The sequence below is a fragment of the Ranitomeya imitator genome, chromosome 2 (assembly GCF_032444005.1).
Source record: "Ranitomeya imitator isolate aRanImi1 chromosome 2, aRanImi1.pri, whole genome shotgun sequence".
Lineage (NCBI taxonomy): Eukaryota > Metazoa > Chordata > Amphibia > Anura > Dendrobatidae > Ranitomeya > Ranitomeya imitator.
Window position 1 is genome coordinate 634,747,995 of NC_091283.1, and position 18,565 is coordinate 634,766,559.

The 18,565-nt window shown below is 43.9% G+C and overlaps 1 long non-coding RNA gene across 1 annotated transcript in view; it reads left to right on the forward strand.

Annotated features, from left to right (window-relative positions):
- Positions 1-8,714, forward strand: part of LOC138665305 (uncharacterized) — a 40,411-nt gene extending 31,697 nt beyond the window's left edge. Inside the window, exon 3 of the long non-coding RNA XR_011318444.1 lies at positions 4,837-8,714. This is a non-coding gene — a long non-coding RNA (uncharacterized lncRNA). The remainder of the gene's footprint in view (positions 1-4,836) is intronic.
- The last annotated feature ends 9,851 nt before the right edge of the window (positions 8,715-18,565 follow it).

Below are 18,565 nucleotides of genomic sequence, written 5' to 3' on the forward strand. Positions count from 1 at the left end.
AGAGGACTGGGGGGTCTGCAATACCAAGATAGGTTATTACACTTGGGGCTATTTAGTTTGGAAAAACAAAGACTAAGGGGTGATCTTATTTTAATGTATAAATATATGATGGGACAGTACAAAGACCTTTCTGATGATCTTTTTAATCATAGACCTGAGACAGGGACAAGGGGGCATCCTCTACGTCTGGAGGAAAGAAGGTTTAGGCATAATAACAGATGCGGATTCTTTACTGTAAGAGCAGTGAGACTATGGAACTCTCTGCCGTATGATGTTGTAATGAGTGATTCATTACTTAAATTTAAGAGGGGACTGGATGCCTTTCTTGAAAAGTATAATGTTGCAGAGTATATACACTAGATTCCTTGATAGGGCGTTGATCCAGGGAACTAGTCTGATTGCCATATGTGGAGTCAGGAAGGAATTTTTTTTCCCCAAAGTGGAGCTTACTATTTGCCACATGGTTTTTTTTGCCTTCCTCAGGATCAACATGTTAGGGCATGTTAGGTTAGGCTATGGGTTGAACTAGATGAACTTAAAGTCTTCCTTCAACCTTAATAACTATGTTACTATGTTACTATGTAGGTAAAGCATTTTTCAAGGTTAATTAATGTCGCAACATGAGTGTACTTACAAAGTTGTGTCTGCTCCGCACGTGTGCGTTAGTCATAATCTGGGAATAGGATCCCACAGATGGTCCTCCAAGCTGCCTCTTTCCTGGCCCGGTTGGAATAGCTTGGATCCCGCTAGTCCCAGATTTCAGGCCTTTCTTGGACCAAGATGAGGAGCTATCCACATTAATGATGGATGCCATGCTACTTGCAACTCCGTGGAGGCGAGCGCCAGACTTCTGGGATGTCTGTCTGGCTTTTTCAGCTAATTAGCATGTCTGAGCTTCCTGATTGTAGGCTTGGCACATTTCCTGGCACCTGGAGATGTGTGGCGTATTTATCGCAAGTCACACTGCTGGTCCATGTGTAATCCGTATTTTTCTCACCCCCATAGTCTTGCATTGGCGTATTTTTTTGCGCAATACGCTGACAAACGCAGCATACTGCGATTTTCTATGGCCGTACAAGACCGTATAATACGTATACGTAAAATACGGCAGATAGGAGCTGGGCCATAGAGAATCATTGTACCGTGTGCAATCCGTATTTTCTGCGCCTCTCATACGTCCGTAAAACTCGCTAGTGTGATGCCGGCCTCATTGTCACAGTGCATTTGATTGCTGAGATTTGTATAGCCCCACCCATGCCACAGATTGACAGCTTTCTGTGTACACTGTGCATAGGCATAAAGCTGCCAATCTGTGGTGGAGGTGGGGTTAAACAACGCTCATCAATATGGAGGACTACATGGCAGCATGTTGACTAGTCCTCTTATTATAATCTGCTGATAAAATAGCAATTTTATCAAAACTACAACAAGCAGCCCAGTAAGGAGCTCAGGGTCTTTGTCCCTATATAATGATGCTCTCTGACTAGGTAGCAAAAACCTGGTGACAAATTTCCATTAGAAGGATTGACGCAAGTTCATAAATTGGCTGTTTGATTTGATAAGTTGTGAAGAATATTGGAGATATAATTTCATGCCAATCATTTCTATCCTATTTGGCAAAGGGTTATAAAACTCCCTCAGGATGTGCAGCTGTAACAGGACACCTTGCTCAGCAGAGGGTCAAGCTTCAAAATTCTGTGAGTGACAGATCTCACACCTTGACCCAGCTAAGGTCAGAACAAAAGGTATGCTTGCAAAATAAATACTATGCAGTATAACTGCTTTAAAATCTATAAGAAAGAAGAGCACGCACCATCCATGCAAAATGTCCATTCTTTATTGTGGCTTCACATAAAAATAGCAGGACGATTTTAAAAGATTTTTACCAAACAGTAGGAATATTATAGTGTGGTGACGTAGACAGGTGGGTTAGCACTCCTTGGGCGGATATGCTTATGAAGTCCTCCCACCTGGTGTTACCATCAGACCCGTAGAAGCACGGAAGCGCAAAACGGCCGTCGTCTCTTGGAATCACAGTTTCTCCCTGTCATGTCCTGCTATTTTTATGTGAAGCCACAATAAAGAATGGACATTTTGCACGGATGGGGAGTGCTCTTCTTTCTTATAGACTTTATTGATGTTTGCACTCTCTCTTTTTTCTGAATGAGCACCCGTAATCCGGTGTGGCATAAGAACGCATTGTCAGTAAGAGGAGGTGGGACAGGTGTTTTGAGCTGATTGTGCATGCCACTTTTTTCTCTTTTACCTTTAGTATAACTGCTTTGTTGAGTCAGCTATGATTTCATAAGCACAATATAGACTTATCATACATCCTTGTTGTTACACTCCGGTTACATTTCGAGATTTCTGGACCAGATCGAATGCCTTCCAGGGTCTCGATCCTTTCTAGCACCACAGGGTGGGGTGATACGTACTAAGACTAGTAGGAGCCAGATAGCAAAGCTGTGTTTGGTCTCAATGCTTATCAGGGGTTAGGCTGAATCCAATGGAGCCAAAACCACCTCCCTAGGACTGTCTTATAAAAAGTTATGATGACCCATCTTTGGTTTTGTAGTTTTTAGCTGCTAGAGGCAAGGGGAGGCGATTTAAGTTGATCCCAGAGAGCATGAGGGGAGTGACCTAAAGGGGATAAAGGCTAGTGTAGGGCCATGTGTCCTCTCTCTCTGTTATGCTGTGAAAGTGGGGTCCGTGTCAAGTAACGTGCTGTGAAGGAACAAGGAACTTCTGGCAGCCCATTCCCCCCTGCATCCCAGCGCACACATGGTCAAACATCAAACCGTAAATTGGCATGATCCATCTGCTCATATGTTTTTTTACTACCACTGTTTATAATTGCATATCTGATCATTGTATATGTATAACCATCATGTATATAGTGTATTGTCTATTGCCCTTAAGGCGACTAAATATGTAATTTAACCTTGGACTGCTCTTTTATCTCAATGTACAAGTCCGTTTCTTGATTAAACTTTCCATGTTACCGGGACCTGTTTCTAGCCCAATATAATCCTGTTAATAGACCGGGCTTATATATCGAGGAACTGATGGCAGTCCGGGCTGGCAGTGCTCTGTTTCACTGTTGCTAGTAAAAGCCTTTCAGGGTTGTAGAGAGTATGGTCCAACGTCAGGCTTGTCTCAGCCTTTCAGGGTTGTAGAGAGTATGGTCCTACGTCAGCGACTGCGTGGGCCACATCTTCTCACTCCTCGTACCTCCTTAGTCCCATGTGGACAGGGGGTGTCTGTGTAAAACTGAGCCAAGCTGACCTTACATGTCCCCAGGGGGTGCGGGAAGTGACGTTGGTGCATGTGGAGAGTCCACACTATGTGATCCTTCTGATGTAATAGTGACATCAGGCAGGGTGGCGCGGTGCGAGTTCATCACACAACCACTTTACAATTTACTTATTAAAAATCCTCTCCAAGAATGCAGATTTTTTTAAAATTTTAAAAGTGTACAGCTTGTTGACTAGTTTGCTAGATATCCTCCTGTGCCAGCCTGACCTGTTACCTGGGCAGGGAGTGCACAAAATGAGCAGGGTCCATGCTTTAGAGGATTCTTCCTTGCTTCACTCTTAACATAACAGGATTACAAGATAAAGCCAGCTTCAGTCTCCCTATCTATGCATTTCCCATGCTCCAGGGGCAAAGTTGGCAAAGAGCAAAGTTGGGACCAGCAGCACAATCATGCCTCTGTTCCAAACTGTCAATTTTCAGGTTTACCCCACTTCTGGCAAAGTATGAAGTCTGGAGCGGTGAGCTCCTAAAAGTGCATCCTGAAACAACGCCAAGTCTACTCAACTTATGTATTTATGGGAGGTATAGAAGCAGGAGGGAAGGAAGTGAGTTTTGCATGCAAAAAAACTTGATAGCACAGATGAAAAAAATGTCTATGGAAGAGTGGCAAAAAAAAACCCTATTCGGTGTGTGGGATAGAAGATAGCAATATATGATAGATTGATAATAGTTATATACTATAGACACGTATAAAAAGCGCACACTGCTTGAGGAGGTAGAAACAACCAGGTGGTGTTAAAAGGTTTCAGATATTGTAGGTGAAATTAGTATGTTCGTAAAAACCAAAATGGAATGTCAGTGATTTGTTTGATTAGTAAAGCCTAGTTGTTGCTATATTTTTAACTACCCTTTAATCTTTATATCCTTTATTCTTTTACGTCAAATATTAATATGTCTACAGTACATATGTTAAACATTAAAATGTACTTACTTAATAATTTGACTGTATATATTTTAAATAGAGCCTTTCATCAGTTTTAGCATGTTCAACTGGCCGCATCATAGTGTAGTAGCAACAGAGCTCAATAAAACATCTTATTTTTTTTCATATTTCTTATCTCTCTCTATTGCGGCGATATTAGCTTGTAAAGTTTAGGTTATTGTTTATGATTACCCTATTGTGGCCTTACCAAAGATTGTTTTCTAAAAGTTCAGGAAATCCAAGTCACCAAAACAGCAGATTCTTGATTAAATAAAAAACTCGTTCTTTATTTCGTGTCAGTTAAGAGTTGAATGAAATCTTTGAGGGCTTGGAAAAGGCCAGCTATGGCCAAAACGTTGCCTGCTGTGTCCTCCTGTGATGTTTTTAAGTGACATGGAATAAAGAACAAGTTTTTTTTATCAACTCGGCTTTGCTGAACTTTTGGTACTCAGCTCTACTGTACTCTGCAGAGTAGCTGCTGAGATCATGGCTGAGAGCTTGGTTGTCTATCATTACAAGTAGCAGAAAAAAGTATAAGGTTGTCTCTAATGCGATATTTTTAATTTATAATTTTCTTCTCTATTGTCTGTGTTTGACAGAAAAGGATGGAGTGTCAAGTAAACGGATAAAACATGGCACCAATTTTCATAGCTTGGCAAGGGATTTAGAGGAAAGGGGGACCAGATTTTCAGAAGAAGAAAAATCAAGACTGCTTGACAAAACTGACAATGAAGCTGATAAGAAAGATTTCTTGTTGGGAATGGCCTCTGGATTTCGAAATGTGGTATGGAAAAGGGTAAAGGCTGAATTGCAAGAAGCCAAGGGGAGCGCATTTACAGAAGTGAACAGAATGAGGGATGCTGGAGATCGAAGAGGTAGTGCCTTCTCACCTGTGCCTAGTAGAATGGGAAGTAAAATAAACACCACATTCAGGTCTGGAAAGAGTTTTAGAATCAATGACTTGAGAAATTCTGAGGATATACCAGTGGGCCATGGCTATAATAACTTTTTAACACAACATGAATACGTAGCATTTCCTAATTCTTTGGCCATTCTTCCTCTTTCGGAGTTGTGGCCTAAATGTGAAACACCATCATCACCACAGGTCCTGCCACCAACATTCACAACCCTAGGATCTACAGCACAGATCTGGTGTGCCAAATGCAGACTCTCTTTCCACATGACTTCAGATTTGGTCCTACACATGAGATTGCGACATAAGAAGGAGGCAGGATTTGAAATCCAAAGCAAAAGACCAAGAGAACTACAATTATCGTGTCCCGTTTGTTATGCCTACTTCAGGGAGCGCCATCACTTGTCCCGTCACATGACCTCCCACTGCTAATGACTAACTAGTATTATAAAAGGAACATCCATAAATTCTTTGTCTTATGTTGACGCTGGTTTTTAGACAAGTGTTAAAATGTATTGCCCTGTTTATTTTTAGGCTATATTCACACAATAGGGTCCAGATGCGATTATTTTATGCAGTAAAATTGCAGCGCTACTTTAAGATTTAGTCCTTGGTTACAATGTCAGTATCATCCCCTTTTCCTATTTAAACATGTGGCCTATTTAGGGTCCTCAGGACACAGCTTTTGTATTATTTTGCATGAACATCGCCTGATCACAGCAGTTAAATGACCACTGAATGGCTGTATACAAGCCGATTGGTGGTTGTTTCATGGCCTGTTTAAATAGGGTGACCAGACTTCTATGTACACAGAACATCATGTTATCACACCAGGATAATATGCTGCTGATACCAATGATTTTACGCTTGCTCCAAATTTTGTAATCCGTAATCTGTCCAAATTATGTGTAATGACAGACACCGATAGTGTCACTGGCGAAGCTTAGGGGCGCTATCAGAGGGCACGGGAACGAGCACAGGGAGTGGAGGAACAAGGCATGCAGTGCGCAAGGACCTGAGACTAAGCAGTGAGCACTGGACCTGAAACTAAGCAGTCACGTGAAAACAGGGGGTGGAGACACAGCGCATGCGGCCAAGGAAGGCAGCTGTGAGCGTGGAGTACAGGGCACAAAACATAGACGTAATCAAAGGAGAGCCGAGGGTCAAAATCCAGACGAGAGCATGGTACCTAGGGATAAGAGTAAGAGTAAACCGAGATGAGCCAAAGGGGTCAGATAACCAGGAAGGACAGGGCAGTACAAACGCAGGATACAGAGGCAAAAGACAGGAGGCAAACCAGGTTATACACAGCAAAAGCTTACATGCACAGAGGCACAACGATTACGAGTAACCTGGGTCAGCAACCACAAACCGAGTATACGGAAGTATAACTGACACCAAACCCAGGAACTACTAACATTAAATAGCTGCCCCAGAACTAAAGAGAGGCGGACTAGAAATAACCCTGACCTGACCAGGATGGAGGCAGGGTCAGAGTCATGACATTATGTCAATGTTTTAAAATACTTATCGATCACAGACTAACCCAACTTTGAGGTCTGCTCCTGTCCTCTTCTGGTCCTAGTCTGAAATCAAACTAGGTGGGTCAAACAGAAGATTGTGTGGACCCAAAATTGTTTTCTCAATATAGCTCTAAGGACTCTCAATCTTAGTCTCATAGATTTAGGTCTCATGCAGATGATGGTGCAAAACGGTTCGATCTTGGACTGGCCATGGCCCTCCCGACCCGAGCATGACAGGCTCATAGAAATACATAAAGGTGTCATGCTCCGGTCAGAAGACTACGGGCAGTCCGTGAATTAAGGTTCGATGTTGGACCAATTTGCACAGACATCTGCATGAGCCCATACACTGGGAAATCAGTTACTGCTCCACACAGTAGATTCTGTTTGAAGTAGCAAAACTACAGAATGGTCACATAGGACCAGAGCAGTACTGGAAACTGGAAAGGACGGTCATTAGTAAGTCTTAATAGACTTACACACCATTACATAGATAATTAGAATGAATTCCAAAATTAAAATTTGATTGATGAGCCTGTTTTAATGGGCCAATAATCAGGAATGAATGTTCATATGAACACTAGTTTCCCAATTAATAGCCCATCTAAACGGACTCTCCCTCTTTAAAGCCGCAATATTTTAAGTTTGTTAAAAAAATTCTTTACTATCACTCCGCGGTCCAGTGATGAGTCTTTGTCAGTTTTCTCATTATCAGGTAGTGGCTGTGCTGCTGACGTTGGCAGCACAGCAACTAACAGTCTCAGCAGCTCTGCCCAGGCTGAATGCCCAATCAGAGCAGCTGATCTCAGTGATTAACTTCCGCACTGTCAACGTGAGGTCAGTGACACAGCCAATACCTGACAGCTGGACAAAGGGGTGGTGAATAAACATAGAAAGAATGCCTCACACAGAGCTGCTAAACTCAGTAATTAGCTGCCACACTGTCGGTCTGATGTCAGCGATGCAGACAATACCGGACACCAGGAGCAGCTCTAGAGCCGGACCTGGGGACAGTGAGTAAACATACATGGAGCGCCCTACTCTTTATTTCAATGTATCTGTATTCTAGAGGTGAAGAAAAAGTCAGATTGTTTTGTTCCTATAAAACAACGAAAAAATAATAAAGAAACAATTACAAAAATGTAATTTTCTTTTTGTTTGTGAGTCTCCCAGGAAATTAAACGCAAAACCTCTATAATTCAATACAACGGCTAAAGCTTTGAGCCACAGGCTGCAGTGATGTCACAAGAGAATCTTGTATACTTGGAACTGCATTGCAGCCCCTGACCCCACAAATAGATGATACAGGTACACAGAGATACAACTGTTCATAGCACTGAACTTTTATGTCCCTGTATTCTAGAGGGACAATAAAGGAAATATATTGTTTTCTTGCTATAAAATAACTAAAAAATTAAAAACAATAATGTCATATTTACTGTGCTTTTTTTAAAAATAACAAACATCACAAATCAGCAAATAACATGGGCATAGTTGCTGTCTCTGTAATTGTAATGACCCACAAAACACAGCAATTTGATTATTTATGGTGATTGCATGGTAAATGGTGTGAAAAAAGAACGTGATAACGTAAATGCTGCATTTTTTTCTGCTGCTTTTTTCTGTGTGTCCACATCACATGACGCAATAACAATCTTCTTTGATTATTTAATGTTTCTTTTATGCATTTTCTCCCTTATTTGATGTGTTTTGGGTGCAAATGTGAATCTGTGTATTCAATGCTTTTTTAATACTTAAAGCTTTTAAATCTGTGATTCTGCGCTTAAAAATGCAATGGCTTTTTTTTTAACCTGCGTTTTTTTCAGGCTCTCTACAGAGGCATATAGAGAACAAATATTCTAATACCACACAGTTCAGCAGCATCTTTGATGCACCAAGGAGGTTGTTCTCATGGAATTAGAAGATCCACTTTACTTGGACATTTAGGCTGTGTTCACATGTAGCGAAAGTGCTTCTTTTTTATGCTGGTTTATTTTTGCACAGAAATTCTGCTGTGGAGCCTAATAAAAAACACATGTTTAAAACTGAAGTTACTTTTTTAAGCACAGAATCAAAGCTTTTCTGAACTTTAAAAATCACTTAAAAACGCAGCTTCATGTCTGCACTAGAAACTCGACAAATAAGAGGGAAAAGGCATAGAAAATGCAGCAGTAATCAAAAAAGATTGTTATTGTGTAGTTAGGTGTGGACACCTGCAGAAAACAAAAAAACACAGTTTATGCAACATGTGAACATGGCCTTACAGATAAAAACAAGCCAGATATCGTATAGAGAAGCTCACATCAAAATGAGAAAGTTCTGGATGCTACGACTATGATAGAATGAACAAATATTTAATCCATATGTCCCAATTTCTGACTACTCATGAGCATGACGTAGAGATGACTGTGTGTCATCCCTGGCTAATAAAAAGCCTTTCCAGTGACGTTGGAAGTTAAGAGATTCGTGGGTCTCCTGTCAAGCCACTGGGTACCCTGATGCTGGACGGAGTCCCATAAACTAATTCGCTCATGTCTAATCCCAACTGTCATAGATACATCGTACAGTCCCAGATTTGAGTCTTCGCCCTGCAGTCTCGGGCGACTGCTGAATGTCCCTGCCACTACCCCTCTAACATCTGCCGGGGTAGAAAGTAATGGTAAATGGTAAATGGCCGTGGATTCGGGTGTGGCCAGTGGTGTGGCCAAAATTTGATGTGGCATGCTATGTTTGCTGTATAATTCTTCCCTCTTTTTGTTCTTCAAAAGTTGGGAGGTAAGGATAAGCTGTTAATCTGCAGGTTAACAGCATTTTAAACCCATGTGGCTGTGGCACCCCAGGAGTTCCACAGTGGCACTGCCCTCCTCTCGGGGAGGGTAATGCCATGCCTGGAGACAGGAGGGATCCCTTTGACAGGTATACAGCGCATACAACACTGTTCTGACTCCAGGCCAGAAGGGGGATCTCGACACCCGACTTCAGGGGAGCTGCTCTCTCTGGTCGGGAGGAGGAGGCAGTTGCTATGCAGTTGCTAGGCAGTTGGAGTTAGACAGTTGGCATTTGGTAGCAGACAGTGAAGGAGGACGGAGGAACTTAAGAGCTAGATGAGGGCTGCAATTGAGCCCCTCTGAGCTAGAGCGCAGGAGCCGGGCACCGGGAGCCCAAGGTCGTGAGGAACTACAGGTCCCAGAGCAGAACCGGAGGGCAGGAAGCTAAAAGTGACTTGCCCATGTAATACCTGAGGTACAGCAACAATTAGAGCCTGGAGTCACTGTGTACAGCGACCCCAAGAGATGGCTCAAGTTACCTACCATGCAGGGACTGTCCCAGGGAGTAACCGAGGACCTTGTTAGACAACCACATGCAGCAAGAGAGAATGTATTTGAGGTTATGCTTAGCTGTTTTCACTTGGTGGTGTACAGAAGTCTTTCCCAATCCAGTCCTTGTTCATTTTTATAAGAGTCAGCCTGTCAGCATTTTCAGTTGACAGGCAGATGCGCTCATCTCTTGTAATTCCACCAGTGACACTAAAAACCCGCTCTGACAGAACGCTAGCAGCAGGGCAGGCAAGGACTTCCAAGGCGTAGAGAGCCAGTTCATGCCACGTGTCCAGCTTGGATACCCAATAATTAAAAGGCACAGAGGAATCACGGAGGACATTTGTACGATCTGCAAGGTACTCCCTCACCATCATCACAAACATTGCACTTCTTGTGACAGCACCCCTTGCCTCTGTGCCGTCACGATGGGAGGGTCTGAGAAAACTGTCCCAGAACTTTGCCATTGTTCCCCTGCCTGAGCTGGATTGCACTACTGTCTCTCTCGCTTTGACTCCTTGGTTGTACAACAAACTCTGAAGTTTGCTGCCAGCGTTCTCACATGGAAATTTTCTAAGTAATTTTGCTACAAGGGCCCTCTGGTACTGCAACATTTTAATACACCTCTTTGCCTCTGGTAGAAGAGACTGAAAGTTCTCCTTGTAGCCTGTGTCTAGAAGTGTCACCAACCAGTAATAAATGCCACCCAAAATTTTTATAATGCGTGGGTCACGTGAAACGCAGCGCAACATAAAGTCAGCCATGCGTGCCAGGCTGCTAACAGGAAATACTTCCGTGTCCTCACCAACAGGACGACTGACCATGCTGTCTTCCTCCTCCTCATCCTCCTCCACCCTGTCCTCAGGCAATCCCCGCTGAAAAAACGGTATGACAGCTGTGTTTGTAGTACCGTCTATAGCGCATGACAGTAGGTCCTGCTTTTCCTCCTCCTCATTGCCCACCAATCAATGTTGAGAAGACATGAGGCTGGGCTGAGTATAATCCTCCTGTATGGTTCCTTGCTCCATGTCCTTGTGCTCTGCCTGCAATGCATCCTCTTTAATGGTGAGCAGAGAGATTTTCAGAACACTGAGAAGCGGGATGGTGATGCTAATTATTGTGTCAACGCCGTTCACCATCTTGGTGCAGTCCTCAAAGTTTTTGAGGATGGTACATATGTTGGACATCCATGTCCCCTCTTGAGGTCTTATGTGTGGAGTCTGAACTGAATATCAACGGCCTTGCTGTTGTTGGTAGTCAACAACTGCCCTCTGCTGCTCACAAAGCCTTTCCAACATAAGCAGCGTAGAGTTCCAGTGTGTGGGGACATCACACACCAGCCGGGGAGCTGGAAGCTGCAAACGCTGCTGAAGCATGGCAAGGGCGGCTGAAGCTGTAGCTGACTTTCTAAAATGGACAGTCAGACGGCATACTTTCACTAGCAGATGCGGCAGCTCTGGGTAGCTTTTCAGAAAACGTTGAACCATGAGGTTAAGCACATGGGCCAAGCAAGGTAAGTGTGTGAGCCCACCTTGCCTCAGAGCTGCCACCAGGTTACGGCCATTGTCACACACGACCATGCCTGGCTGTAGGTTCAGTGGTGTCACCCAAACATCTGACTGCTCTTTCAGTGCTGTCCACAACTCTTCTGCATTGTGCGGTTTGTCACCTATGCAGAGTAGCTTCAGCACAGCCTGTTGCCGCTTGGCTGAGGCATTGCTGCAGTGCTTCCAGCTTCTGATTGATGTGTTGATTTCAGAGATGGAGAATGAAAAGGAGGAGATGCAGGAGCTGTAGACTGTGGGGGCAACCTTGATTGACGTAGGACCAGCAATCCTCGGCGTGGGGAGCACGTGTTCCATCCCAAGGTCCGACTGGGTCCCGGCTTTCACTATGTTAACCCAGTATGCCGTCAGTGAGATGTACCATCCCTGCCCACAAGCACTTGTCCACGTGTCCATGGTTAGGTGGACTTTCCCTGTAACAGCATTGTTGAGGGCACAGGTAATATTGTGGGACACATGCTGTAGTGGGGACTGGGGACTGAGTACCTTGGGACAGCCGCCATCAGGTTGTGGAAAGTTTCCACCTCAACGAGCCTAAAAGGCAGCATTTCTAACACAAGCAGAAGAGAAATATTAGAATTTAGGACTGTGGCCAGTGGGGCATTGGCAGGGTATTTCTGTTTGTGTTCCAAAGACTGGGTTATAGACAACTGAAGGCTGTGCTGGGACAAGGATGTGGACCGGCTTGATGATGGTGCTGCTTGACTGTGGGCCACAACAGGTGCAAGGCTAGAGGCATCTTCACATGCACGGAGTACTGGGGATTGGCTTCTAAGCAAAACAGTGGAAGAAGCAGTGGTGTGACCTGCAGGCAGTGGTCCTGGAGCCTGGGATTCGGCCCACAAAGTCGGGTGCTTTGCTGCCATGTGCCTGATCATGCTGGTGGTGATCAGGCTGGTTGTTTTGCTACCCCTGCTGATGCGGGCATGGGAGGTGCTGCAAATGGCCTGTTTGGGGTTATCAGCAAAGTTTTTAAAAAATAACCAGACTCAGGAAGATCTAACGGTTGGAATGGCAACTTCCCTCATGTTGGAGTTATGGGGAACGGATGCACACCTTCTGTCTGTGGCCACCACACTGCTTCTTCCTGGCTGTTGTGGTGACATGCCTCCTTCCCCATGGGTGCTACTGCCCTCACTCTGCATGTCCTCCTGCCAGGTTGGGTCATTCACAATGTCATCCACCACCTCGTCTTCCACATCCCCACCCTGCTCCACCTCCTGACTTTCTGGCAATTGTGTCTCATTATCGTCCACCTCTTCTGACAATTTCCCACCATTGCCTTCACGTGACTGGGGCTGGTCAAAGCTTTGGGCATTTGTACATGCAATCTCATCTGTCCCCACTTCAAGTTCACTGGCCGAGAGTTCTGAATCTTGAAATGGAAAACTGAACAGCTCTTCAGAGTGTCCAAGTGTGGGATCAGTTGTCTCAGAGCACTTGGCATGGTGGGAGGAAGGAGGATTTGGGTGAGGAATATACGGGCCACACTCACAGCTACTCAGACTTGACCGAGTGGAAGACGTGGTGGTGGTGGCTAAGTGACTGGAAGCATTATCCGCTATCCAACCAACAACCGTTTCACACTTCTCTGGCTTCAATAGTGGTGTTCTGCGGTCTCCTAGAAACTGGGACAGGAAGGTGGAGCGAGAAGATGTGGGTCTTTGTTGTTGCCCACTTTCACCTTGGCCACGGCCACGGCCTCGTCCTCTGCATGCACCATCATCATCACGTCCACTTCCCCGTCCCTTGCCTTGCCCATTTTAAATAGACTACTGCACTATTTCAAATGCGCAACACAAATATATTTATTAGTAGCGAAATAATATCTGATCAGTATGCCTGCAAATGTACGATTTTTAAAACCTAAACACCAGGCAGGCCTCAGCCTGATATAGCAGACTGTATTCAATTTTGGGGGGCTTTTTTGTGAAGTAAATTTATGCTAAATAGTGCTGTCTAGAATTAGAGTATCAGACAGCATAAAAAGGGGTCCACCGGCCTACAATGCCCAAACTTGGAGCACGCAGATATATGAGGGCTGTCACGGAAATACCACACTGGCAAATATGTGGCCTTTTTATATTTTTTGAAGCAAAATAGTGCTGTATAGAATTAGAGTATCAGACAGCAAAAAAAGGGGTACACCAGCCTACAATGACCAAACTTGGAGAACGCAGATATATGCGGGCTGTCACGGAAATACCACCCTGGCAAATATGTGGCCTTTTTATATTTTTTGAAGCTAAATAGTTCTGTATAGAATTAAAGTATCAGACAGCAAAAAAAGGGGTCTACCGGCCTACAATGCCCAAACTTCAACCACGCAGATATATGAGGGCTGTCACTGAAACACCACACTGGCAAATATGAGGCTTTTTTTTATGCAAAATAGTGCTGTATAGAATTAGGGTAACAGACAGCAAAAAAAAGAGGTGCACCGGCCTACAATGCCCAAACTTGGAGCACGCAGATATATGAGGGCTGTCACGGAAATGCCACATTGGCAAATATGGGGTCTTTTTTTAAATGCAAAATAATGCTGTATAGAATTAGAGTAACAGGCAGCAAAAAAAGGGGTACATAGGCCTATAATGACCAAACTTGGAGCACGCAGATATATGAGGGCTGTCACGGAAATACCACACTGGCAAATGGGTGTTCTTTTTTTTAAAAAAAATGCAAAATAGTGCTGTATAGAATTAGAGTAACAGACAGCAAAAAAAGTGGTACACCGGCCCACAATGACCAAACTTGGAGCGAGCCGATATATGAGGGCTGTCACGGAAATACCACACTGGCAAATATATGGCCTGTTTTTTTTTTATTGCAAAATAGGGCTGTATAGAATTAGAGTAACAGACAGCAAAAAAAGTGGTACACTGGCCTACAATGACCAAACTTGGAGAATGCAGATATATGAGGGCTGTCAAGGAAATACCACACTGGCAAAAATGTGGCCTGTTTTTTTTTTTAATGCAAAATAGTGCTGTATAGAATTAGAGTATCAGACAGCAAAAAAGGTTGTACACTGGCCTACAATGATAAAACTTGGAGCACGCAGATATATGTGGCACAAGGCTAGCACACACAACTATGCTATGTATGCCTGACAAACTATGATTTTTCAACTGGCCTCAGTCTGACAGAACAGACTGTATATTTTTGTTTTTCTGGAGTGAAATTTTGGGGAAAAGAAATCCAACTAGGTATATAGTAAAGAAGCTGCAGCAGCAGCAGCTGCAGACAATTATGGAGCTTTGGGAAGGATGCAGTGCGAGCAATGGACGTACATACAGTGCCTGCAGGCCTTGCACTGATGTGGATATGCCGTGCCCTGCCTACCTAGCGCTGCATTATTGGGACTCACGAATTAGCCCTAAAAAGGACTGTTGGTTTCTCAGGAGTTGTGGATGTAAGAGTTGCAGACCTACACTAACTCTAAAAACCACGATTCTGACCCTATTTCGGCACCAGCTCTCCCTACTGTCGCTGAACAGGAGCAGAAAGCGGCGAGCAGGGCGGCGTCAGGTCTCTTATACTCGGGATGATGCTGTGCGGCCAAGCTAATCACTGCACGACCACAGCAAAGATGGCTGAGTAGTGTTGAGCATTCCGATACCGCAAGTATCGGGTATCGGCCAATACTTTCGGTATCGGAATTCCGATACCGAGATCCGATACTTTTGTGATATCGGGTATCGGTATCGGATCAATAGGGATGTGTAAAATAAAGAATTAAAATAAAAAATATTGATATGCTCACCTCTCCGGCGGCCCCTGGACATCATGCTGCTAACCGGGAGGCTTCTTTGTTTAAAATGCGTGCCTTTAGGACCTGGGAATGACGTCCCGGGTTCTGATTGGTCGCGTGCCGCCCATGTGAACGGCACGCGACCAATCAGAAGCCGTGACGTCATTCGCAGGTCCTCAATTCCTAGAATTAGGAGTTTTTGTGAATGAGAATGACGTCGCGGCTTCTGATTGGTCGCGTGCCGGTCACATGGGCGGCACGCGACCAATCAGAACCCGGGACGTCATTCCCAGGTCCTAAAGGCGCGCATTTTAAACAAAGAAGCCTCCCGGTTAGCAGCATGATGTCCAGGGGCCGCCGGAGAGGTGAGCATATCAATATTTTGTATTTTAATTCTTTATTTTACACATCCCTATGGATCCCAGGGCCTGAAGGAGAGTTTCCTCTCCTTCAGACCCTGGGAACCATGAGAATACCTTCCGATACTTGATGTCCTATTGACTTGTATTGGTATCGGATATGGTATCGGCGATATCCGATATTTTTCGGGTATCGGCCGATACTATCCGATACCGATACTTTCAAGTATCGGACGGTATCGCTCAACACTATGGCTGAGGCGTTTCATGGCCTGGCAGACAATCCCTGCACCGTGATTGGGTCTCTAAAGTCCGCCAAAAATGCTGGGTGGAGACGCCAGTTACCGCCGAATAATCCCGTAAATGCTCGCTGCTTGCCGAGTACACCGAGCATAGCGATACTCGGGCGAGTAACGAGTAGTGGCGAGCACGTTCGCTCATCACTAGTAACTATCTCTTTTGTGATTTTATTTCTTGTACATGTGAATTTGTTGCTCATGTAATTTTCTCTCTTACAGCAACGTAATGAATAAGGTCTGGATAGGTTGAAACGTCTAGGGTTGAATATAGTCACTTTTGTAACATTATCTGATTTTTCCTGCGATTTTCCCATTTTTTCTTCTGATTTTTCACTGAGTTAAATAAATGTATTTCTTGCATCACTAAAAATTAGAGTGTGTTGTGAACTTTAGCAATATAAAAAAAGATCAAGGGGATAGCTGTCAAATTCGAGGTGCCTTCAGGAAACTGGAAATTAATTATTAGATAAACCTGAGGCAACGTACTGATAATAACGTATAAAAAACAGGACAGATCGGATGTGGATTAATCAAGAAATCACCTAATTACTTATCAATAACACCCAAAGAGCTAAAGTGGTGAACCATCATACGAATATCTTTCGCAATAGAGAAGGTGGGATCATTAGCAACCGGAAGATAGGTGTTAACATCATTTAACTGAGAATAAATCTCATCCACATAGTGTTTTTTGTCCCGCTACACCCTTATCTGCGGGTTTGATAATCAAATGTCTATTGGACCCAAGGCTCTTGATGGCCAATTTTTCAATAGGAGAAAAGTTGTTGGAAATCTGAAATTTCTTATGTTGAATATTATGAAGTTAGTTTTGGACATCTTTACGTACTAATGTGATATAGGTTTCAACAGGATGGTATGTTTTCGGAGGGGAAAAATTACTACATTGAAATAAAGTCAACTTGCTCAAGGTAAGTGGATCACTAGAGGATTCAATTCCCGAATTCTGTTCACCAGTCCCAAGTGATGTCAATGGTTGACTAGAAGAGAAGTGGACTTTGAGACGAAGAGATCGAAAAAATCTGTTAAGTTCCTGATCTAATCTAAAGTCATTGAATGGTGGAGTAGGGCAAAATGAGAGGCCCCTTTGTAACACCAGAGGTTCACTAGGAGATAAATTATAAGATGAGATATTATATACCAGTTGGTTATCTAGTACCTGTGACCGTGTCTGCATCCGTGACGATGGGATGTCAGTTCCTCCTGGATTACGCCTGTTGTTCCTGTTCCTCTGGCCTCTCCCGCGTCTCTGTTCAAATGAACGAAAAGAAGTCCTGGAGCTGTCGATATCTGAATTGCTAGAATTAGAGAAGTTCCAGCGTCTCTGATATATGATAATTACATTGTCTCTTTGTATTTCCTTTTGTTCGTTTTTTTCTTTTTTGTATATGAACAATTGTACTTATATTCCAGATGGTGTTTAATATGTTCTCCTATGTTATTTTGTTTATAGGTAATAACCTTGACAAAGGCCATTAGGCGGAAACGTCGGTTTCTGTATGATTGGTTTATTAATAAAATTGATTTTTTTACATTATTATCAGTACGTTGCTTCAGGTTTATCTAATAATGAACTTTAACTACATGGACTAGGGGTCAATCGGCCCGTTACACCAGCACCTGGCCATTGGACAGAGTGCAGGCCAAGACTTTCTCTTTGTATGGAAATTATTCAGAAGTTTTGCCCCCCCATGAACCAAAGCCCTAGCTACGCCTCTGTACAGCGGCTTCTGAGGATAGAGGCCTGGAGACAACGGACGCCTACAAGTGATGCACCCAACACCCGACAGCACACTAGGACTGGGACACCGCTTATCTGTAAAGTGCCAGAGCGTAACTGAACAGCAGCTTGGTCATGACTACCACTCCCACACTTTTTTACAGAGCGACCCTCACATTTTGACAAGTTGATGAAGTTGATTGTTAGGTGTTTCCACTTTATTAGAGCTGAGTGACATGATTGATTAGTCTGAATTGAACGTTGATGTATGTAAATGACTGTTCAGACTGAATTCTAGAATTATTTGGTGTTCTGTGTGAAGTGACCGAGGGCAAGGTCGCCCATGTATATCCATAATCTGGCCCAGCAAAACTTCCACACTCAGATTCTATTTTAACAACCGTATCTTTACTGTTATACATTTTCTTTAACACAGCGGAACACAATAATATACAGTACAAAATATGCCTATTCACAGAGATAACGTGTAATAACAAACTGTCCCTCACTTTCCCTATCCACACGTTACCAGTTCCTTTGTTCCAAGAGGTTATCTTCCCACGTCGCAGGCCTGTCTGTCACTGCAGGGGATGCTCCAGCCGAAGAGAAAAACAACAGGGATTGAACAAAACTCCGTCTCTCAGGTCCAGACTGTAGTCCTTGGGGTTCAACAGGTAAGGGTGGAATGTTCGGCCTCTCAACAGAGGACCCGCTTACAGTTCATGGGCTCCAGGATCTGTGAAGATGTCACCGTTGGGTGCTCCGCAGTGTGGGAGCTGGGAACAATCTGGATGTCGGCTTCCAAGAGATAGCGGTCATCCAGGCAATCTTCTATATCGCATCTACAGGAGGACGCCAGC